The sequence below is a fragment of the Corythoichthys intestinalis genome, chromosome 12 (assembly GCF_030265065.1).
Source record: "Corythoichthys intestinalis isolate RoL2023-P3 chromosome 12, ASM3026506v1, whole genome shotgun sequence".
Lineage (NCBI taxonomy): Eukaryota > Metazoa > Chordata > Actinopteri > Syngnathiformes > Syngnathidae > Corythoichthys > Corythoichthys intestinalis.
Window position 1 is genome coordinate 26,013,156 of NC_080406.1, and position 26,138 is coordinate 26,039,293.

Below are 26,138 nucleotides of genomic sequence, written 5' to 3' on the forward strand. Positions count from 1 at the left end.
TTTTGCGAACATTAAACAAGCAACAATGTTTTTGTTAGACAGCAGTGGCTTCCTCTGTGGAATCCTCCAATGAACATCATTCTTGACCATAGTTTTACGTATTGTTGATGTCTGCTCAGAGATATTGGACTGTGACAGTGATTTCTGTCTTTAGCAGACACTCTAGGGTTCTTTTTTTTACCTCTCTGAGTATTCTGCGCTGAACTCTTGACGTCATCTTGAGTTGACGGCCACTCCTTGGGAGAGAAGCAACAGTGCCAAACTCTCTCCATTTGTAGACAACTTCTCTGACTGTCGATTGATGAACATCCAGACTTTTAAGGATGGTTTTGTATTCTTTCCCAGCTTTATACAAATCAACAATCCTTGATCGCAGGTCGTCAGACAGCTCTTTTGACCGAGCCATGATGCACATTAGACAATGCTTCTCATCAAGACAGTTCTTACCAGGTGTGTGTTTTATAGTGCGCCGGGCAGCTTGAAACCACTCATCAGTGATTGGGCACACACCTGACTTAAATTGTTTGGTAAAAATTGGTTTCAATTGCCATGCTATTGTCATTAAAATATGAAAACCTATACATGTTTGGGTGGTTTCGGTTAAAGCAGAAACTGTTTTTACATCTGTGAGATTTTGACAAAGATCAGATCACATTTGATGGTGATATTATCCAGAAGTGTGAGAAATTCCAAAATGTTCAGATACTTCTTCATGTAACTGTAACCAATTTTCTTGAATTTGCTCTTAAATGTGTGATTTCACTGTTTTTTTGCACATTTGCTTTGTCTTTTGGACTTGGTGCCCTAGGAACAGACTGGCCAGATCATTCCATTAAACCAATTAAAAGAAGACCTGGTATACAAAAACAGTAAACTGTGTTAAGTGGGATAGTGACTGGTTAACAATTTTGCTATACAGTTGCCTTGTAAAAATAGTAAGACAATTTCAGCACATATTTTGACAAAAGAAGTACACTCCTCAACTTTATTTCCAACTTTCATTTCCAAAGCAAGTTTTTCTTTAAATCACTTGTTTCATGTTGTTTTCGAGTTATGTCTTCTGCATACTCTTGTAGTTTTCTTTACTCATGATGAGTATTGGTGTGTTTTTTTTTTTTTGTTTGTTTGTTTTGTTTTGTTTTTATTAATTTTTTTTTTTTTTTTTTAAAGAAACTGCTAAGAGAGTGCTAAAGATCTCAAAGTTTGAAAACAATGAATGTTACTCCGAGCGGATATACAATGTGAGCTGGAGGGACGATATAGATCACTGTTTGACAAATGATTATGATGATTCTGATGTTTCCCGTAGACAATTCCACGTTTTCATTTCCTGGTAAATTGTCTGCGCTTACCCCCTCCCCGACTACCGTCTTCGCTTTGTGGTTTTATTAAAGCTAACATTTGTCAGCTGAGAGATTGTTGATATGCAAAATGCGGGTATGCGCGCACCCCTTTCGTGCTTTGCTAGAGCTGGCTGTTTGAGAAATGACATCGGAGGATTGCCCTGCTATGACAAGGCAGATAAGACACATGAGTAATGTGCAGAAGATTTTAGGGGTATTACTCTTTATTACATTTATGTATCTATTATTTATACCTAGTATTTGAGGACTTATGTCACAACAGAGAAAGTATTATACTTTGTGGCGACGCAAAGATGTACAGTAGCAATTCCAAATCATTTTGTGGATGAAAAAAATGTCGTTACTACATCAAAATTGAAGGAGGAGATTTTTGAGGGCAGGTCATGGGCCTAGTGGTTAGTACAACTGCCTCATAGACATAAGTGTAAAAGTGCCTGTGACACGAAAAAGCATGTTTTGTATTTTGTATTTTATGCTCCTGAATGAAATGGACCGCTTGGATGTGTGTGGAAGCTTTCGCTATATTTATTTGTTTTTTGAATCCCGCGCCATGAAAATGAGTGACTTCCGGCAACAGTCTCGTGTTGAGAAGGAGGGCGCTGTGACGTGTATGGAGGAAGGAGTCCTTTTCACTATACAGTTGTACTGTTGAATGAGATTGACTAAGGATTCATCTGATTTTGCGGATTAATACGTTTATTTTTCAGGGTTTCAAAAGGTTCTTATTTACTGGTGGATATTGGCCAAAACAAACCCTACTACTGTGAGACGATGGGACTTATGAGAAAGTGAGTAAACATCGTGTTTTGTATTATGTCAAATACTGGGATCATTTTAATATGTAGGTGGCTTGCATTTTGTGGCTGACATGCTCCTTGTCCCCTCGGCCGATGACCGGAGGCTTGTCGCACATCCCCCTGCCGGGAGAGCACTATACTCGGCTTGTTGCCCTGTTCATGTGCCCGGGGTTCTGTCAAATTTTCCACCCGATCAGAAATTGCAACTTTGTGTTTAAAATTATCTGGTAATACAGTGATTACAAAGTAAGCACTACAAAATTTCTTTAACTAAAGGACTACTTACGTTTGATCACAGATGGGCATGAAAAAAATACTCTCCTCATACACATTAGCTGCACGTTAGCTGCACAATAACTGTAACCGCCCTCCTCCACTGATTCTCTCGCTATTTCCAACTTCGCCGTGTAGTAAAGCATTATTTTGCCATATTCGTGTTGACCATTTGTGTTGACCTACACGCTCCTCCGATGTCGGCCGGTTTTTCGGAGGTCATTGTCCAGTTGCTTCCCCGGCAAGCTCTCCTGTCTGTAGTAGCAGGAGAACGAGCTGTAAATTGCTCTCTGCCAGGCGGGTTGGCGATCGGCGAAGACAATCGACAACCCAGTCATCATGTGAAATGATCTGGGCTAGTTATGTGTGATTTTCCGCTTCGAAGACTTTGGAACATCACTCGGTTCGGGTTAGCATGTTGGCTAGCTGTCACGCCTCTTGTTTTGTTTACATTCTCCGAAGCCGGGGAAGGGAAATGACATAAACCCGATTTAGGTGGCATACAATATCGTTTGGGAGGTCCGACAGTAAAGGTGAAGTCGACAGTTTTGGCCATCATGGAGTAATTTTGCAATGTCGTCCTGAATAAATGCATTTTTATTATTTCATATTCTATTTAGCGCAAGACTGTTATTTGTCATGACAATGCCATTTATTTAGCTATTGGGGAAAAAAACTTGGGTAAAAAGAATATCCTGTAAAAATATTGGAGTAGAGAGATTGAAACAATGACATCTTGCGGCTCTCTTCGTCGCGTTTTCCTCGTTCTGAATAATTCCCCCTCAACGGGCTGACTGATCCTTCTCAAGCCATTTATTCAGCTATTGGGTAAAAATACTTGGATAAAAAGAATATCCTGTAAAAATATTGGAGTAGAGAGACTGAAACAATTACATTTTGTGACTCTCTTCGTCGCGTTTTCCTCCTTGTGAATAATTCCCCCTCAGTGGGCTGGATACTAAATCAGATGAAATCGTGACTCCGCTGACGTCATCCACCTATTGGGGATGCTAGAGCCCTATAGTGGTAGGCGTGGCTAACCGGCAGATTAAAAGACTAATTTCTCTTCATCTGCGGAGGTCCGTAGCTGGCCAATTTTCGCTTAGGAAACTTGTCTATAAACCACCCTGAAACTGCAGTAGGGGCTTTTAGCCTCCAGCTTGGATTAAACGTGTCAGATAGAGCTCTGTATTCTTCTCTGAGGGACTAATTAATCTTTGTTAGTTTTAAGTTTCATGTGTGGCCAGAGAACAAATGCAACTTGTATCTCAAGGCAACAGTATTCATATATGCTTAAAATCATATCAGTTAAATGATCAAGTCTAAAAAAGCCGCAGTGGAAAGGCAAATTTATTCGGCTGAATGTAATTTCTGGTCCCGAGATGGAGTGAGAGGTTCATGCTGTGTGAGGAAATTGTCCCACTAAGTGACTCTTCCCCTCACATCGCGAGGCAGCGTCTCTCCATACGAGCGCCACCGCGGCCTATTTGTCAGGAGGCACACATTGGAGCCAGGAGGCACGTCAGCAAAGGCTGCTGTTACCACTCTGAGTGGTGTCGAGCGTATCTCCTCAGGCTCTATTTGCTCTCTACTGCGGAACGCAGTGGCCACCGTTCTGCAGACTGGCTGCTTTCATTACAGAAATCATTAGAGGAATTACAGGGGCCCGTGCTATAGATTTCTAGGCGAAGATTGCCCTTGGATTTAGTTGAGTTCATCGGGCAACTCGTATGAAATGCTACAAAAGCTGTTATACCTCAGATATGGCACATAATACACCTGCATATTGTACAGTGGAACCATAGGCTTAGTTTGACTTATGGGGTAGGGGGGCACAACATGTTGATGACCCCGAAACGCAGTGTCAGCAATCAAATTAATTTACAAGAATATTTATTAAAAATATAAATAATAAATAATTAATAATAAATAATAAAAAATAATAATATAAATATTAGTGGGTTTTTTTGTTTTGTTTTGTTTCCTATCATTCTTGAATTCTAAATCAGGCTGCTTAGGACAGCTATACTTTTCGGCAAGATTGTCATCCATTGAATATGATACGCCCGCCGGTGTCGTGCCGATGTAATTACCCCCGTCAAAAATCGTATCCCCTGAATAGAACCACTGCGCTGCAATGATTTGCTTGATTTCCGTGTTTTGGTGAAGTTTTCTACGAGGTTTTAAAACATAGCCTATCCATCAAAACAAAAAAAATGTGTCTAAAAGTGTAACATACATACTGAACGTAAAAAAAGGGCACTGTTTTACTTTTATACTCGTAGGATCAGGGGTGAAAGTGGACCGGAACGAGCCGGATCTCCGTACCGGCATGAGTTTTCGACCCGGAACGCCGTTCCGACGGTACTTTGATCCCGAAAATATGACGGCAACTGTCAAAATCCTATATGTGATGGTTTGTTTAAGGTATTGTATTTTGTCAAATAATGCCCTCTGGTGGCGGAGTTGGGTGTGTCTGAACTCTCGGCTCTTATGACTGAGAAGCAGATGTTTCTGACATGGCTAAGGGACAGCTACTTACTCTGGTTCGGCCCACTTGAAGCTGTAAGTTGTTTCAATTGATGTATGTTGGTGTTGGCATTTTTAGTTAAGTTTGGAGATACTGTTTGCTTGGTTATGTTTAGCGATTTGCTATGAGAGAAGTGTGAATACGTTAGCATTCGTAGCATCTAAGCTAGCGGACTTTATTTTGCAGACTGGGCTGAATTGATTTACTAAATTTACATATTGATCGTACTGGAGGAACGTATGATCACCAATTGTTTTGTGTAAAATGTTTATTGTTAATATGTGTGTCGTTTTGAACATGAGTGCATGTATGTGTTGCAGCTTTATGATTCGTCAAAAGTGAAGAAGTAAAAGCTTCAAATTAAAAAATCCACTATTTCCTCGTTTTGCTGTCTGTCAACCTAAACAAATTCACGTATAGTGAGGACAGAACACTATGTAAAAAAAAAAAAAAAAAAACGCTTGGTGAATTGATGCAATATAAAAGAGCAATGCAACAGAAAATTGATCAGCTCTTTACGAGAAAGGACAGAGTTGAAGAGGCTTGTTTATTTGATCTACTGTCCATCATTTATTTAGACCAGGGGTCCCCAACCTTTATTGCACCACAGACCGGTGTTATTTGGGTCTTTTTTTTCACGGACCGGTGTTCTGACAAATTTTGCAACCCATCAAAAATTGCAACGATGCGGTTCTGCGCATGCGCGTAACGTTAAACATAGCCGCAAAATGCGCAAATGCAGCGATTCCAAAGTAAACACTACAACTTTCTTGAAAGAAAGGAATATTAACTTACATTTGATCATGGAAGGACTTGTAGAAAAGTTCTCCTCAGATTCATCCTGCCATGTAAGCTTCACACAACAGCTGCGCACAACACCGCGCTCACCATTAACGACTTCGCCTTGTCGTTAAACATTAATTAAGAAGCCCGCTTCACAAAGATACGATGTTAGAAATTGTAGCAAGGTTTTCAACGCTCTTGTTGCCATGTCAGGATATTCCAGAAAGACTTTAATCCAGAACCTCAGTAGAGTTGTTGTCTCAAATGTACGTTTAATAAGGTCGCCGTCATTTGCGATCTCTCTGTTTATTCACAAACGGGTCACGAATCCACTCCTTCGCAGTTCGTGGGTCTTCGAGGTTGTAGGCTCGTCAGGTGCCCTTTTCGCCATAAAAATATCCTTTTCGCCTTAAAAATATTTCCAAAGACGTCTGTTTTCCTGTTATCTTCGCTCGTGTGGGGGCTAATTATTTCCGGGAACAAATGTGCTGCGCCGCGGCCTAGCAATACGCTATTATCGAGGACAAGCGCACATAGGTATATTATATACACAAACAAGATGTTCTGATAGCAGTCCAATCAATGGACTTCTATGACAACATTGTAATCTATCCCATAGTATTATTTCTAGAGTAGACAGAGATATTGGTGCGTTAAGCAGGGGCACAGGGTTAATTCGGCCAGAATGCGGTCATTATTAAATCATTTTTTTCTTTGCGGCCCGGTCGCAAATGCGCCACGGACCGGTACCGGTCCGCGGCCCGGCAGATGGGGACCCCTGATTTAGACTCATCAAGTTTCATTGTAAATTCTCACTGAACGTAAAAGAAGTATGAATGAACATGTGTGGAGCTATGTACTTAGTAAAAACAGGTGAAATAACTAAAAACATGTATAATATTCTTTTATCTTCAAAGTAGCCTCCTTTTGCTCCGATTACTTATCGTACACTCTTGCTATTCTCTTGATGAGCTTCAAGAGGGAGTCACCTAGAATGGTATTTGACTTCACAGGTATGCCTTTTCGGGGTTGGTTAGTGGAATTTATTGCTCTATCAGTGGGGTAGGGACCTTCATTTGTGATGCATTGAATGAAGTGTGTCTTTTTGCCTGTACTGCATGTCAGTTATATCTTTATTAAAAAAAATAAAAAAAAAAGTAAACATTTACATTAGCTTCAATTTTAATACATTCAATATTCTTAACTAGTTAAAACTGAGGATTTGCATTTCGGAAATGTGAGGGGAAAATTAGACAGGTTGTGGTTACTTCTGTTTTTGTTGACTTACAGTATTTTGCAAATCATTGAAAAAATATTACGGTATTTTGAATGAAAATGATTTTTTTGTTTGTATGTGGTATAGGAATAACTGTGCCAAAAGCAGTTTTATCTGCATTTCAGTGGTTTGAGGAGGTTTAACCCCCCCCCCCCCACACACACACACACACACACACACAAAAACAAAAAAACAAAAAAATCTGGCTCCGCAGCGACCTTCTTGACACGGAGTTCCGGCAAGAAATTCTAACCATTTTCACCCCTGCGTAGGATGATCTATAACTGTTATTACTGTAGTTCAAGTCCTGTATGGCGTTTCTCCAGTTTAATAAACGTCGACATCCAAAATATATAACTGTGGTTCTTTTCTAGCATCAATTAATTAAGTCGACATAACTCACAACTAATATGCGTGTGTGCGCTCCCAAAGCCAGGGAATACAATTTTTGACGGGGGTAACTACATTGGCAAGACACAGTTGGTTGCTCTGTTGTACAATTAGCGTCTTTAGTGGGGCAAATTGAAACGCCACTCGCCATTTTGGTGGTGCTCTCTGGTGTTTCATGGTCCACTTTTACAATCCTTGGTTCTTGCTCAGTAGTTGTTGTCACTTTTGAAAGCTTAGATTTGATTACGTATATCAAGGGTGGGCAAACCGGTCTTCGAGGGCCGCAGTGGGTCCTGGTCTTTGTTCCAACTGATTCAGCACGAACAGTTTAACCAATGAGGTTTCAGTGGAAACAAGAAGCACCTGACTGCAGTCAACTGATTGCACTTGTAAGAAACAAGATTGGTGAAAGGCTGTCCTCATGATGGGTATGAACAAAAACCCGCAACCACTGCGGCTCACCCCAGACGTATATCCATCTTGTCTCTTCGGTCGTTGGGTGGTTTTGGCTAAGCAAAGCAAATAACCATCTAAGGTGATAGTCACATAATCTGTGAGAAAAATCATTTTGATCCGTTATAAAAATATCTTTTTTTGTTCAATTCATTTATCTTTGTTTGTTTTATTGCTTTACAACTTTTATTAAAAATATTTTACCAGAAAACTCTTAATTTTAAAATCATATATAGGAAAGTCAAATACATGCAATGACACTTTTTGGCCACCAGGGGTGAGCTGCCCCCACCGACCCTCCCTTAACTCATTCCCTCCCAGCCATTTTCACCGGAGCAAAACCCTTCGCTCCCGGCTGTTGTACTGGATTTTGACTGATTTTGCAAGGCCCACAGAAAATTCTGTTCTATTGCTATATAAACAGGGGTGCACATAAGTGGTCCGCATGCGCGCATGCGTACTGGACGTAGACAAACGCGCTGGCCCTCAACGGGTTCTATATGCTTTTGCGTACCGATGGCTGACCACTGTATTTGCGGCGGACATGAGAAAATAACTTCTCAAAATGTTGAAGAGGCAGGCCACACTGAGTAATTACTTCCGTGTTCCCCCACCCCTGTCAAAAGACAGACAGACGACAGAGACGTCACCGGAGCTACCAAAAAAAAAGGACGTTTGCTGAAAAGTGGCTACAGGAAGTACCATGGCTAGAAGCAAATGATGCTCGCACGGAAATGCGGTACAAAATGTGCCGTGAGAATCCCAATGTCGAGCAGCGCATTTTATGTAGGGTCAAAGAATTTCAGCCATCCAAACTTTGAAAAGCACGAAAAAAACAGAGAGCATGTGGCAATTAAGCAAACTATCGATGTCAAACAGGACCCCACTCGCCCTATGGACAAGTGGCGGAATAAAGGTAATGAACAGCGACATGCACTGACAAACGTGTTTTTGCTCGCATTTTACAAAGCTAAACATGCACGTTCAATGAGGTCTTATGAGGAGGACATCCCACTTTTAAAAAGGCTTTAAAAAGGCTTGGAGTTAATGTGGGAGCCGCATAATGCCCTTTATTTTGAATTGGTGCTTTTTATTTCTTTACATTTCACTTTAAAGTAATGACAATTTTGTTGTGTCAGTTGATGTTAATCAAGCATTAATTATTAATATAATTAATTAAAGTTAATTGGCTCTAAGTAAAGTTTGTCATAAATTTATCGCATCAGGCGGGTCGGCTCTCAAGCTCAATGAGGACCAAGTCACATCTCCAGGTCCTCCTCTGAGAACCTGGGCAAAAAAATTATGTGCACCCCTGTATATAAACATGGAACCCACCAAAAGAAAGATTAGACTCTCTTCTTTCAGCAGGAGAAGTTAGTTCATATCTTTTTCCATTCTTTAGAAATCAGCATTAGAAAATAGCTCAGTTTGAGCAATTTTCCAATTTCTGATGAAAAAACAGAGAAATTGAGCTTTTTGTGAAAGCATACATTTCAAACATAACTTTGACTTTAACACAGCTATTTCTTGCTTTAATTACATCCCAAACATCTGAATAGTGGTTTCCTTTTGCAAAATAACATAAACAACAAGACAAATAGAGCTTTAATAGCATAGAAACCATTTATTTACACATAACTAACAGAGATGACGCTGTTGTGGCCGCGGCAGCTGGTTAAACTTTTCCCTCATCGCCGCCTGTCTCATAAAGATGGATTGTTTTGAGTGTCTGCGGGGTCTGCTCGGTGAGCAGCACAGACTCAACGACATCATCCGCTGCACTGGTGGTCCCGATCGTTCTGCTCGGTCATCCAGCGCCTGGCATCCCGGGCGTCCTCTTGGTTGTTCTGCTCGGTCGTCCACCGCCTAGCATCCTTCCGCCGGCGCCCCGGCTGTGCGGCCAGCCCGTTCGTTGCCGTTGAATTGTGTTGCGAGTCTTACCAAATGCGCTACTGCCCTCCAGTGGCCAGTTTTATTGCTTTAAAATGGATTTTCAGCTTTGTGCTTTGGAGCTCAGTTGAATCAGAACCCAGAGATGTCTCTTATGAAAAAAATTGTAAAAGACATATAAATACGTCTTTAGGACACTGAAACAATTAAAAATAGAACGTATTTATACGTTTTTGGGAGCAAATGAGTTAAACTCCACGTATGAGTGGAACTGTCAAATGGACTCTGAGGTCTAAAGCCAAACAAAACTTCATATTACAACCAACTGACTGTAGTGAGCGACCGACACAATACCACTTTGAAGTGAATAAGGAATATTATTTTAATTATTATAAATTAGTTAGCCATGGGTCTTCTGGATCTGTGCAATGGATGTTTCACATTTTTAATTAAACTTCTACAGTAAATAAGTACATTTTTCAATAATATTACAATTGACAGATTTACCTGTTTGTGAAATCCTGTTGAGATCAGTTTAACCCCAGCTATTTTACAAGGTTACCTCCCATTGTGACAATTTCCTGCAACAACTTCTTTAATTCAGCCATTACTAAAATCACCAGATTGCCCACTGCAACCTTTGCAGCTGCCTCTGGGACTATTTTGTCGAATTTGCTCCTCTCCACTGAGCTGAATGATCTAACAAAATTGCTTTTATGTTCATGGGTATCCTCAGCCGTTGTTTTTTTTTTTTTTTTATGGTTGAACGTGTTAAAAACAACATTGCTTGGAAACTTTACTCCACCATCTTTACTATATCGCTTTTGTTGGAAACACTGTTGACATCAAGTAACACAAACACAGCTCTCCACTCTCGTGTCTTTGCGTCTGTCATCTAGCGATAATCAAACAATCATGCCATACATTTATGTGTATTCGGTAAGCTCCCTTCCCCCACTCGTCTCTCCGCAATCATTTTTCATGCTTACATTGTCATGACCTGCTGGAGTGCGTATTCGGGGGATGTTTCTGATGCGCCGTCCCGAGCTGCAGAATAATGTAAGAGCACTGGTGTGTTGCCTGCACGGCCGGGGGAGCAGATTGCCATAAAATATTAATGACTCGGAAGCCCGGCCACATGACAAGATGAATGTAATTGGCCCTCGCGGCTCTATCTGTGCATGTTAATGAGATGGGATGGTATTTAAATCAGCAGCGCCCCGGACGCTAAAGCCACAAACAAAGACATTGGAAGAGAGCAGCGAGGAAGGCAGTTCATGTATGAAAATGAAAGTAGTGGAATATTTATTCTGTTTGATAAAATGTATTTATTTGTGGACAGGGAATCGAGGTTTAGGTGAGCGTCTGTCTGGATAGAGTCAATTTCCTTTTTGTCCATGGACTAGCATAGTTTATTTTCCTCGTTAATAGTAAGCGTAGGATTCACAACTACAAACAACTGTGTTGAAGGCGGTGTTTTTTTGTTGTTTTTTTTACACTACTGGATTTTGGGATGGCTACGTGTTAATACTGTGGCAAAGCAGAAGGCAGGAGGAGTTTCCAGAAAGCTACTGGTGTGTGACACATGACTATTCATTGGACCTAGAGGCAGGGGTGAAAGTGGGCCGGAACACTGTTCATGTATAAAATTCAGGGGCGGAACGGTGCTTTGATCCCGAAAATATGACGGCAACTGTCAAACCTTCATGTTAAAAGAAAAACATCTCCAAGAAGAAAACAATCTGCTAAATTCAGATTTACATACACAAGTGTTAACTACAAGCCTAATAAAGTGCTTGTGTTGCATCATCCGTTTCCTCCGATATTTATTATTTATTTATTCCACAGAGTTGTCCCCGCGTGTGTATCTGAGTCCAACGAGATAGTCGACTCACGTCTATGTGCGCATGCGCGCAACAAACCACCCTGCCTGGACTACAGTTGTCCGTTCAATTGGCTGACATACTGAAATGTGATTAGCATGGATAGGTAGCTCTGATTGGTTCAAATGCACATGTTTCTGGACAAAAAGAAAACAAAACAAAAACCTTGTTGAATTAATGCAATGCAATGGGAAATTGATCAGATCTTTAAGAGAAAGGTAAGATTTCAAGAGGCTTATTTTATTTTATTTTATTTTATTTTATTTGCTCTGATGGGGGGGTTCAGAACATCTTCCAAGATATAATGCCTGACCCCAGAAAAAATGAGCAGAAAATTCAGATTTTTTTTTTGTTTTTTAACATTTGAAAGCTTTATGTGGTCCTTAAACAAAAAAAAGAATTAAACAATTTTTTGAACAAATATAACTAAAGTGAAATTGAACACAATAAGGTTTTAAACATATTTTTATTGCAATGAGGTCCAGAAATGCTTGTCTCAGATTTGATACATTTGGCAATATACTGTAGTTAATGTGCACTTTGGACCTATTTTTGTTTTTCCCATGTTAGGCTACCTAATTATTTCCTTATAATATGAAAAAGTCAGTTTGCATTATCTTCAAAATTATTTCACTGTGCATTTGCTCAATTTGTCATTTGTGCTCATTTTTGTTAATGTGTTACTTTTTTTTTTTAAGTAATACTGTATATGCGTCAATGTTTACATTATCTTCAATTTTAATGTACTGTATATCCTATGTTCTTAAGTAGTTAAAATTGAGATTTTGCATTTAAATTTTAGGAAATTGGGGAAAATAAAACTTAGGAGATGGAGGTTGGGGTTACTGTATGGTGTTTTTGTTAACTGTTATTTTGCACATCATTGAAAAAAATATAATTTTGAATGAAAATCTGTTTCTTGTGTATTTATTAAAGTCAGTGTGATGCAGTAGCCAAATGCATGTGTAAAACCTTTTGTGTTTTATATGTATTTATCAGGGCTGTCAAACGATTAAAATTTTTAATCGAGTTAATCACAATTTAAAAATTAATTAATCGTAATTAATCACAATTCAAGCCATCTAAAAAATATGCCATATTTTTCTGTAAGTTATTGTTGGAATGGAAAGATAAGACACAGGACGGTTACATACATTCAACATACTGTACATAAGTACTGTATTTGTTTATTATAACAATAAATCAACGAGATGGCATTAACATTAACATTCTGTTAAAGCGATCCATGGATAGAAAGACTTGTAGTTCTTAAAAGATAAATGTTAGTACAAGTTATAGAAATTGTATATTAAAACCCCTCTTAATGTTTTCGTTTTAATAAATTTTGTAAAAATATTCAGTCAAAAAATGAACTAGTAGCTCGCCATTGTTGATGTCAATAATTACACAATGCTCATCGTGCTTAAACCCATAAAATCAGTCGCAACCAAGCGCCAGCAGAGGGCGAAAAAACACGAAAAAATCACAAATAACAAGTGGCCATGACACTGTGCTGTCATTTTAATCTGTTTGAGCGGGGCATGTGCGTTAATTGCGTCAAATATTTTAATGTGATTAATTTTTTTGTTGTTGTTGTTAATTAATTACCGCCCGTTAACGCGATAATTTTGACAGCCCAAATATTTATATATATGAAGATATACAGTAACTGCCAAAAGCAGTTTTCTTTGCATTTCTGTGGTTATAGGAGGTTATACCGTAACCCCTAAAAAAAAAAGGGGTAAAAATTCTGGCTCCTTGGCAACCTTTATGTCAGGGATTTCTGGCAAGAAATTCTAGCCAATTCCACCCCTGCCGGGAGATGTTATTGGCGCAGCACAGGAGCTCACTAGAAAGTTTTACTTCCATACTTCTCTCTACTGGACTGTCTCAGAAAATTAGATTACACAATATTCTAATTTTTTGAGACAGTCCTGTGTATATATACAGGACTGTCTCAGGAAATTAGAATACACAATATTCTAATTTCCTGAGACAGTCAGGAAATTAGAATATTGTCTCAGGAAATTAGAATATTGTGTATTCTAATTTCCTGAGACAGTCCTGTATATATACACAGGACTGTCTCAAAAAATTAGAATATTGTGTATTCTAATTTCCTGAGACAGTCCAGTACATAATTACAGAGGTGTTTAGAGTCGCCAAAACAATTACTCAAGTAAGAGTAGTGTTACTTCTAAATAATGTCACTCAAGTAAAAGTAAAAGTAGTCATCCAAAAATTTACTCAAGTACAAGTTAAAAGGTATTCGTTGAAAACAATACTCAAATAATGAGTAACATTGTGCTTGTGCTTTGTGTAACTGCTTAGAATGTCCGATTTTATTATTTTTTTTACGAATGGTATTTTTTTTCCAGCACAACTTCATCTATAAGTAAACCTGTCGCAATATGCAATAATTCCATTTATCGCGCGATAAATAAAAATGAAGGCGGTAATTATTCCGCTGCGATTTATCGCCTCGCATGCACGTGCGTGCGGGCGTGCGGCAGACGTGCTGTTAAAAGTTCGGATTCCTCGTTACCAACTGCGCAAAATGCATCTTCGTTCCAGGTCCGGCAAAAAATAGCGCCGGAGCCAATCGTTCCCGTTATATCCTATTGTTCAACGTATACCGGCAGCGTCAGTCCTCCGGAGTGACTGTGGACCATCAATGGCGCGCCGGTGTTGTTGACGTGTGGGCGCTCCAGTCAGGAGTGACATTTCATGCGGGGCGGCTATTTTTCGGCACAACGCCGGATATTTACAACGAAGTGCGCCAAAACATTGTTACCGACTTGGCTGCTACGAACAACCTCGCTTATATGCTGGTGTTGTATAGTAATGAGCAGACGTGACTTCAGCGGCGCTTGCTAACTTTTTTAATGCGCGTACAGTGCACACACTAGATATCATGAAATGGCAAACTAGATGTGCTATGTTCCATGCCATTGGCTACGTGAGCCCAGAGTGATTATGGGACACGTAGTCCATATACTACATCGATGAATTCTAAACTGTCATGACTGAATGGAAGTTAAGAAGGCCAAATCAATCCATACCAGTGACTATAGCTAATGTTGCAAATATTGTTAATTCAGTACGTGACACAGATGGATTCGGACCACAAATAGGATGTTTTGCTCATGTAGTAAACCTAGCTGCTAAGAGAGCTGTAGCAATCAACAGTGTGCCCTGCCTCACCTTACAAACAGTAAAGATTGTTCTCAGCACTTTTATACTTTTTTTTTTTCAGATCAGTACGACGTAAGCACATAAATATTATGCACTAAAATGCATGTTTATATGGTAAATGGTGTTATACTTGTATAGCGCTTTTCCACCTTAAGGTGCTCAAAGCGCTTTACACTACATCGTCATCTACCTACTGGTGACGCAGCACCAGGAGCAATGTGGGGTTCAGTATCTTGCTCAAGGGATGGCAATTTAATTTTTGCTCGTTAGCAAAAAAAAACCAACAACAAAAAACGAAACAAAAAATATAATCTTTTTTTTTTTTTTTTTTTTACAGAGAATTAAATGTATTGAATTGGATCGAAAATCGTGTCCCCCGTACCAAAAATCATACCGAACCATGACTTAACTGTATCGTTGCATCCCTATGGAACACCATTGCAAAAGCAATGATGGGAAAAGTTTTCATTTGCCTAAACCCTTAAGTTAATAAGTGCATTTTTTTTTTTTTTTTTTAAACACATTTTATTTATTCTGTGTTTCTGTGCGGTATCAGTATTGTTGTTTTTTACTTAAGAGGCAAGGTCTATTGTTTTTAGTTGTGATTTCTTAAAAAGTATTTTTGAATTTAAGAGTAAATATTTATCGCATTTAAATGGGTGTACTTGATCTATTAATATATACTGTATTCTCACTGTGTTATTGTAAATTGGTTTAAAAAAAAATTGGGGGTGGCGCAATAATATCGCATATCGCAATAATTTATGAGAATAATTATCGCACACAAAAATTTGTTATCGCGACAGGCCTATCTATAAGAACTGTTATTTTTATACTGTACTATAAACTATTACATGTCCATATTAGACCAAAAAGATGACACTAAAATCATCGAATTCAAACCAAAACAAAACTATGGAAAATCACCTGTCTAAAGAGCACGAGTGCCTTCTAGAGGAGAAAAAACATTGTCACCTCTGATTGTTATAATGGAGTCATGTGGTTATTGTTGCGAAGTCTCATTGGTGAAACTGAGACAGCCACTGCCGGCATCGCTGACAAAAATGAAACAGCTACATAGAAAGACCAAAAATGTAACGAGTCTCATAGCCCGAAGTAGCAGAGTAAGAATATTGTTTTTTCTTCACATATCCACTCAAGTAAAGTAAACAGTATTATGTGGTAAAACTACTCTAAGATGTACATTTTCTCAAAAAGTTACTCAGGTAAATAGAACGGAGTAAATCTAACTCTTTACAACCCACCTCGGGATACTTCTCTAGAGCGTTGTAATTTGACGGTGTTAAAATTGTGTTCAAAGGAGATGTAACGTTGGCCCAAATTTAAATATCAACAAGTACGTGGATTCTAAAATAGATGTGGAAATTTAAATGATCATTGAGGGACCGAATTTTCAATCCCCTTTTCTGAAGTTGGTAAAAAGCTAGCTTATCTTCAGCAGAAACCTGATATAATTGAGTGTAAGTTATCTCTCTCAGATTGTTGGAGTGAATAGAAAAGAAAAAAAAAAAATCAGCAGATGAGAAAAGGTGTCATTATACTTTCATTATTTGGACATCTTTTATCTTTCATGCAAGAGCACTGTGGTCATCCTCACTAGCACCTCGTAAAAGCCTGAAATGGTCTTGTGTCTCTGGCGGGACTGAAGGTGTGATGCATTCAAGCTCCGGTGTCTCGGACGAAAATGCTGGCATGTCGTGTGTTTTTTTTTTTTTTCATCTGTGTGTGTGTTTTCATGCAGACCCTGATGACATAGGGTGGGGGAAAGCGGCAGGAGGACAGATGGTCTCCCTCATGGTGACTGAAATAAAAGAGGGAATTAGACGACTCCAAGGTGTACACTGTGACGGCAATTACGGCAAATAGATTGGAAGTGGACCTCCAGGCACCCGGAGAGGCGGCCCCGGTGGGAAGGGCTCCACCTCACTACATCTGGTTTGTGCACCACTACAATAAAAGCATACGGCTCGCCATATCCCTTGAGCTGAGGCCAACGTTACCTGACCATGAGCATCTTATCGCTATTTGTACTTACAGTATTACTTTGCTGTTTTGTGGCTCACCTCTCATGGTAATAATACCTAATACAGTACATATAAAAAGTCTACACATTGCCAGGTTTTTGTGATATACAGCACAAATGATACCAAGAAGAATAATTTCAAATCTTGACCCACCGTTCATGTGACATATGACCTTTCTAACATACGTAATGGAAAAACCCATGTAGTTATAAAAGGAGACGTAAAAATAATCATAATGTACATGGCACATGGCAGTATTCAGAATGAACCAATCACATTCAAACTCATGTTAAATGGAAGTCTGCACATAATGCTAAAGTGCCTCCGATTAAACCTGAATAAAGTTAAGTTGAATGAATGTACAAGTAGGCTTTTCCTGGTATTTTCTTTCTTTTGAGCAGAACCTTGAAAGTATTGTGATTGGAAAAGTTCAAAATTTCCATTGTTTTGACGATGGCACCAGTTCCAGAACATTTTTCTACCCCTTTTAGGTAAGGGAAACCTTGTGATTTCCAATGCTCTGAAGTTTTATCTCTCAACATACACCTAACCCTGTTGCTAGAGTCTTTTTGGACACATACATCACTCAGGAGTAATGACGTCAAGCCAATTGCTCGCCAGTAAGTAAACCAAAGGTAAGTCCTCGCGACCTTTTTTTTTTTTGTGGGAGGGGGGGTTGGGGCAATCAAACAAGCACAACCCTGGTAGTCAAATGAACAGAAAATGAAGTACAGTGGTACCTCTACATACAAAGTTAATTCGTTCCAGGACCTTCTTTGTGGGTCGAAATGGTCATATGTCAAGGATTTTCCTATAAGAATACATTAAAATTCCCTTAATTTGTTCCACAGCCCAAAAACCTACACTAAATCCTTAATAAATACTGCGGGTACTATTGCAAATAGCAATTACACAGAGCAAAACAAATAAATTATAAATAGAAATAGGAATAATAATACAGTGGTACCTCGACATACGATCGCTTCTACACACGATCTTTTCGACATCCGAAGTAAAATTTGACTCGCTATTTGTTTCTACATCCGATGACATGCTCGAAAGACGATGACTTGACAGCATTCAAACGGACGCTTGGCAAATTTTCTCTTGAGATGTGAAAGAATAATGCTTATAAAACACATTACTGGTGTGATACTATACAGTATTCATTTGTTAGGCTATTCATCCAGGTTCATGTGTTGTATTTCTTTGAACATAATACGAAGAGGTTCAGTTGACTGTTTTATCAAATTTTCCCTCTCTTTTGGTGCCAACCACGGCCAGGTTCTCAAGATCGTAAGCTGTGGAAAATCACCAGAGTTGATACTTAAGTTTCACTCTCGTTTTCATAGGTATCGTTTCACAGTAAGCATCCAGTTTTGAGAAACAACACCAAATAAGGCACTTCCCAACCTGTTGCTATTCTGAACTCACCAATCACTGCAAGCTATGTACTCACTTTCTGCATATTCTGTTATCATGTATTATCATGTGATTTTGGCTAATAAAAGGGGTGCACAAAGAGAATCGATTCGGAGAGCGTCCCCGTGCAAGTAAAAAAGTGAAACTCGAATGGCTTCTGATTGGGATGTGAGATTTCCGTTTCCTTGTGACTGTCTTTAGAATAGAATACTGGTTGTGTTTTATTTCCTGACATGAGAGAAATCAACAGAGGTTTCAAAAAGGTTGGTACAGATGGTGAAACAAGGAAAATGTAGCATGTATCACTGACTGTCAAGACAGAGCTGTGAATGGCCACAGCTGGATTTTTTGGGGATTTTATGGGTGAAACATGATAATATAACAAGGGTCGTGATGCAGAAATCACAGACATTAAGGAGTGGTCGAGATTTTCCTTTTCATATATTTACCCTTTTAAACGTTGTTTTTTTTTTTTTACAATTTTTTTTTACAATTTCATCAATGAATGATTCTAAGCTAAAAACGACAGACATTTTGAATAGTAAATACCTTCGTTTTATGGCTGGGTTGAAAAAAAAAAAGCGGTTGTGTGACGTGTGTAAACAAGGGTCTCCAGGGTAAAATGGACAAATTAAAAATAGTTCGGGGGCTTAATGAGCCATGAATCTGCTATGGCAGCATATAGTCATATTGTTCTATCAAACACAACAGTTGTTTTGGCTTAAAATATAGCAGTTTCTTTTAAAGAGGAGTGTATGAGCAGAAACTGATTTTTCAGTTTTGTCTGTGTTTTCCGCCATATCTAATCAGTTGGACTGTTTTATATGCTTTACAAAGTTTTACACTGAACTAGGTTTCACTGTATACAGTATGTGTGAATATAAACTGAGTGCACCAAGACTTTGACATGGATTTACCCAGAACCATTTCTCTATTTTTGGGGGGGTAGTTGAGTGACGGATTTCCAAACAAACAATTTTCGACATCGCTGCGAGCTGTTTTGGTTGATTATTCAAGTTGCCTGCAGGAGTTTGAAAGCAGTCAATTATTTTTGTCTCACTCGCTTCCGCCTATTGATTTTCCAACGATTTCCCTTGCTGTTCCAAGTTAGGATATGCAGCAATTGAATTAAATAAACCAACCTAATCAATAGAAAATATGAAACACATCCGCAGTTCGCTTTAATCGCCTGTGGAACTCTCAGAGTGGCAAACTCCTTGCAGATGCAAATACAAAAAAACATGAACACACATTGTTGTAGATCGCCAACAAGTTTTCATGATGTAGAAAAGAATTCAGTGTTATTTTCCCAAAGCCATGCAGAACAGTAGGGAACAGGAGAACACATTAAGCCGAGCCCCGTGGCTGAATGAAGGGAAACGCATTAGAGAATAAGTGTCTCTCACCCCAAAACCTTGTGTTCCCATCAATGCATAAATGATAAAGATGTGGCGTAATGAAACAAAAGGCTCCTTGCCGAAGGCTGTATAAATAACATTTGGGTTAGGAAGACCTTACGTTATCTATTAACCCCTCCAAAAAAAACCACTTGAATTCTTATTTCCCATCTTGCCATGTGCCTATGAAATATACACAATACAAAACTTTAGTGACTTAACCTAACACTGTTTACCTGTAGTTGTGCAAATGATCTAGAAACAAAAATTAAAACCTTTATTTCATTTGACCACTGATCTTCACAATAACAACTTGCAGCCTATTGTCGCTAGCATGTTTAACTATTTTTTTTTTAAAACTATGATACAAGCTTAAACTGTATACTATTATGTCTTGTAGTCTCAAGAGGATTTACACCGTATGTTTCTCGCTACAAAATGAGGAATACATCTGTAGTGTGTACAATGTAAATAAGGCCAACTTTTGGCTGGTGAGTTATGGCCTGCAGAACCCGCTACACACCCTTGTTGCATAAATTCATGAACACTAAATCATAGGATTCTGAAAAACCAATACACAAAACAATTCACAAAGACTAATTAGGCACTGTGTTTATTGTACAGGTGTAACTAATGCATATTACATATGTAAAATAGTGACTGCACCTTCGTGTAAAGACAGAAACACATAAGTACAATACGATTGGACCGTAATTGTGGAGAGCAAATATATTCATCGATGGCACAGACAATAGAAGGTTATGCAGGAAATGTGCACAGTAATAAATTGAATGTAGACTTTCTACAAGCATAGTGTGAAAATAGTTAAATAAAGAATTCGCTGCAATGTCGCACTGCACTGCTTTATTCAAAATACAGTAGTACCTTAGGCATGTGCTGGTATGATATTCTGACGGTATGATAACCTTAAGCCAAAATATCACAGTTTTACGTAATCACGGTATTGCAATTACAGCTCTAAAATGTGTTATTTTGAGATATCTAGGTTTTTAAAAGAATCCATTGTACAGGATTTTTTTTTTCAAAACATATTAGCAAATTGGAATGTAAGTGTAATATTATTTTACAATAAATAACAAAATATTCTAAATAAAATTGAAATGAATGAAATAATTGCATTATTTTACATAAAAAGTACGTGAGTATGACTCGTATCATGTTTACATTATACACACACTGTCTTTCTCAACACAGACAGTTGCCAAAGAGGAAAAAAACACCCCGTTTTACCAATGCTAGACACACTAAACACGCTGGAGTTAACTGTCGTAGCTGGTGGGAAACGTTCATGACAGTGTTAACTAACCTTTAATTTTGTATGAATGCAAAATCATATTGGAGGTAATGATCCCTCTAAGCTGGGCGCGTGCGCAATCGCGCAGTGCTTGCATATATTCAGCGCACCAGAAAATCTATGCGGCGCACGGAATAAAATTAAACTGAAACGTATTGTACCGTCAATAAGACTACTGTCTGTCAGCGCCGCAGTGATGTGTCAGCGCAACACTCCTTTTAGTGCGTTCGATACGGCAATGCAACGCTCCTATTGGTGCGTTTGATACGGCAACGCAACACTCCTATTGGTGCGCTCGATGTTGCAACGCGACACTCCTTTTGGTGCGTTCGATACGGCAACGCAACGCTCCCATTGGTGGAGAAAAGTGAGCTTGACTCCTGTGCTGATTTTCTGAAGCAACATTCCTCTGCCGATCTTTGCAAGCGATACAGTAATAATTATTATCCATTATCTATAATTGTCTATTTACACTGAAAACAAGGGAATTTAACCAGTTTTAAGGTAGCCTGGGACACCAGACTCACCGCTGTTCCAGCTATAGACCCTACCCACCGACGTCACAAAATCACGTGCTCGCTGTATGGTTCCGCCCACTTGTCCGTCATTTTGTGTCTGTATTATCAATGGTCTCAATTGATCGAGCAATTTATAATGCATTTCATGGAAGACCCGGTGCTTTCGGATGCCGTAAACTCACTTGATGCGTTGCATAAAAGGTGTTATGTGGAAAAGCTTCAGTTTATCCATTCGCCAGATCCATATTTGATGCCTAAATCGATGTTTTTCGACTCGCTGTCTCCGCCGTATTTGCCTGACATCTGCTAGCTACCCTGAACTGTACAACTATCTTGTCCACACAAAATCAGCCTATTCTCACGAAAGTTTGAAAAACTTTAAGAGCTTGGAGGCTTATAAATACTTCATTGCTGGTTGGGTGAAACAGGTCCTCGTCCACGAAAATTCGGCAGGAATCTATCTTGTGCTTGGAAAGGTGAGTTACGAAATTTTCAATTCAAAATCTTTTGTTATTGCTAACATCCACTGTCAAGTCTAGTGTATTTCATGTCGTTTGTCAATGGAGTTAGGGCTTTTAATGTTTATATGGTTTAGCGATAGCACTCTCACTACATACATACGTGTATGTTGTCGGCGATTAGCCTAGCAATGATCTTAATTGTGGTTGTCAGCCCAAAACCCTCTAAATATATATTAAATGCATCTTACCAGATGTAAAATGACTACTACATAATCTGTGGTAATCGTTTGGAGCCCAGTTTTCTCGTCGAATTGCAGCAGCCCATCTCGCTCTCTTCTCTCCGGGTCTCTCGGAATCCGGTAGAACTTCAAGTCTCTCCGTCTTCTCCGTCTATCTTCTCTGTTATTGCAAACGACCGCCACACACGCCTTCACCATTTTGATTATTAATGTTAACGAGCAGAAAAACACGTCGTAAATAGGAGGAATGTACGTAGCCGTACCAGGGAAACATGATGTGTTGACGGACAATTGGGCGGCACCAGTCAGGAGGAAGGAGTTGTGACGTCACGTGGGTAGGGTCTATAGAGTCTGGAGCGGATCAAATTTCTAGGGCGGAGCAAGCCACAGCAAACAGACAGCGGAGTGGACCAATCAGCGACGGGCAGACGTGACATTGGTAAAGCGACAACTCTCGCGCAGCGAGAGCAGAGAACGGAGAAGTTTATTTAACATGGCTAGCGCGAGACAGCCTGTTTTCAATGACTTGTGTCTATGTGTTTTTGTTAATTTAAAACTGATTTTACCGTGGAATTGAACATATTCTCGGCTCTCCTGTTCGCCATCTATGTTGTTGTGGAGACGACTTCCGATGCGGAAGAGTGACGTTGCTCGTTAAGAGCACGATACGCAAATAAACAAATCTGATTGGACGGATCATTTCGTACTGGCTCGAGAGGCAGTTAAGGAGGTGGGTCCCACACTTTTCTCACAGTGTTTGAAAAACACAGGGAGAACAGTCTGGCCGGGCCAGGCAAGTTTTAAGGAGTAGTGTTTTTGTAGTGTAGCTGCTCAGACACTGAGAATAGGAATCTTGAGTGTCCTTATTGTCTTAACAGTTTTAATGTTTGATATACTGTACTGCCATTGTGGTTGTTCATCATGTTTTATTTATTAACTTACCCATGCCACAACTGGATTCTACCAGGGCCAAAGCAGGACTCTCACATATAACATAGCACACATCTCATAAACAACGAGATTTTGTTCTTTTTCATTTTAAGTAGGCCAAATCAATTAAATTGAAAGGAAACTGGTAATAAAAAATGCTACTGTAATTTCATTCTTTAAATAAGCATTGTAACTTGCTGTGATCCATGGTTTTGAATAGACTTGATACTGGTGTGTAGCCACCCTGTACACATCTGATGTTGCTCACTGTGGTCCGCAGTGTGTTCAGGGAGCGTGTATGCCTGCTCAGACACGTGAAAAATTAGAGGGAACATTGATTGGAGGTATTGCCTCCTCGGCAGCTACCCTCCGCAAACATGTTTTACATGTCGGTTGGCCCTCCTCCTCTAAGCCGCGGTCGTCTGTAACTTTTCTATAGCAGAAGTATTCCCATACCAGCGATTTCGTTTTCTTCGATGGGGGAAAAAAGTTCAGAAGTTTCACCTCCTCCAGCCATCGTGTAGCATAGCTGACTCACTGACACTGAGCAACAACCGGTGGGGGAGGGTTGAGCCTTCCAGCTGCAAGTAAGTAATTTCTCCATGCATTTTTGGGACATAAAAATTGCTAATACCTTAGGGACCGTATGACGGAGGATTTCTGCGGTTTTAAAACTTTGACGTTTTCATACCACAGTATACTTTACTTGAGATATGAGTGACCTGACTTGCATGTTTTTGAGATGTGAGCCCACATTTTGACACATTTTGTAGATACACTTTATGAAATCAATGTATTTCTTTACACTTATATATTCATTACGTTTCCATTCAATACAGCGTGATTTTATTTAGAAAAAATAATAATTTCAAAAAGAAATATTCATACAATTTTGATGGAAATACAATTCATTTGATAAATAAGTGAATTGATTAAACAGAACTCCAATGTCAAGCTATCACTGTATTTCCTATTAATACAGTTTTATGATTTCTACCATTCATTTGATCAATTTCTATTGCCCTTAATTACAGTTTTGTCTTAAAGAGCTTCACAGGCCCAGAGTTTGATGATATCCCCTGATCTAAACCCCCCCAGATCAAATTTGACTCATTGTTTGGAACATTACATTATAACATTAAATTAACTTTCTCCTTGTATGACTCCTTTTGTTTAGCGTTTGTGTTGGCACGGTAAATGTTGAAGCTTGGAGAAAAATCTCATCTTTGCTCGCAAATCATAAATCACACACATCATATTTCTCTCCATAATTGTTTAACCTGACCTATGACTGAAAGACATTATGCAATATTGTAATTCCACATCACATTATTTTGGTTTGCTCTGCTTGTGAAGCTCCTTTTTGCTGATTAGCAGCTGAAATCATATAAAAGCCTAAATTAAATAGCAATGAAGAAATAGCCAACATCATTGTTGTTAGGCTTGTTTTTTTTATTTTGTTTTTTGTTTTTTTAACGAAGACTGAGAAGTAATGTCCAGTATGTGCTGATTCACGTTTTTTCTTCAACCTTTTTTGCCTATTGGCAGAAAACAGAAAAATAACTATGGAGTATCTTATGAAAGCGCAGTATCATCTCACCCAGTGATTAATCTAACATCTCAAATCTGACCAATAAATTTGCAGCCAAACTGAGGGGACATACATACAGTAGCAGCAATTCAGTCGCAATAATCCTCCATTGTTCTCATGCAAACTGTAATCTCAAAACATTTAGCCGAACACAAAAAGCACCTTATCGGATGTTTGAAGTCTTTAAAGAACTATTTAATATCCTCCATGAATGATTTTAATAGAGCGAGCCATATTTCAGGTGGCCTGCGTCTCAGATTGTATCGCTGCTCAACATTTGTCACCTGTCAAATTATTTTCCCCCTCGCCTGTCGTGTTCATTTGTCAAAAGAACCTCGCTCAAACTCGCCTGCTGCTTCACGTCCGACTAAATCAGATTTTGGGGGTGGGAAGAGGAGGAGCTTCTTTTTTTTTCATTTGGGTGTCATATTAATGATGATGCTATAATAATAAAACTACAGAACTCTAGAAATGCCATTTATCTGAATCATAATCCATAACTAATGACTGCACTGTTAACTGTAGATGAATCAGTGCTTGCCAAAAGTACTATTCATACAGTCAGCCAGATAGAAATTACAATTGTTGTAATCATTTGATAAGGAGACAATGTGGTTTCTGTAGGAATTTTGAAGGCAGAAAAGTTTAACTGAAAAGCTGCAGAATTAATTTAATTGTAGGGCATGGAATGTGAGAATGTAAATGGTATGTTGAAAGTAGGTAAATATCCGTAATTTTCTGACTTATTTGATGATTTGGGTTAATAGGTAGCACTCTATTGGACAAAGGAGTCATGAGACAGCCATAAGACTGTAATGATTATGATATGACACTACCATGGGCATTAATGAATTCTTATGACAGATGTAATTAAGAATCCATTGATCTCCATTCAAAAGTGAGATAATTTGCCAGATGACACAAAATGACATCTGTCATAAGCATTCAGTAATGCTCATGGCAGTGTCATGCAATAATTATGATGGTCATATGGCAGTTTTATGGGCCACTGTCAAATAAAGTGTTACCAAATACAATAGCGAGCAATTAATGAAACATCTGGAACAGTAATTGAAGAAATGATTAGCACAGAACATTGAATTTTGATTGTTATTTACATCTGTAGCGCTGCAATGCATGCTAGGAGGCATGTTGGACAACAACAGTGTTGACAGCAGAGGTTGACTGTCTTCCCAAAGGGAGCAGTAATGGCCAAATGAAGCTTCTTGAAGCAATGAAGCGTTTTTGGTTGGTTCAGGGCTTCGTAATGATTCATTTGGTCTTAGACAGTCTTATGATGCCGCTGTCAAATAAAGTTGTTCCGGTTAATATCTTTTATTGTAAATATCCTATAATACGGTGAGGACAGCTGCGGCTTATAGTCCA

The 26,138-nt window shown here is 39.0% G+C and overlaps 1 long non-coding RNA gene across 1 annotated transcript; it reads left to right on the forward strand.

The window, feature by feature from the left end:
* The first annotated feature begins 4,910 nt into the window (after positions 1–4,910).
* LOC130927606 (uncharacterized) lies at positions 4,911–17,467 on the forward strand. Its single transcript, XR_009066458.1, has 3 exons — positions 4,911–4,999; positions 16,597–16,790; positions 17,442–17,467. It is a non-coding gene; the product is annotated as an uncharacterized LOC130927606 (long non-coding RNA).
* The last annotated feature ends 8,671 nt before the right edge of the window (positions 17,468–26,138 follow it).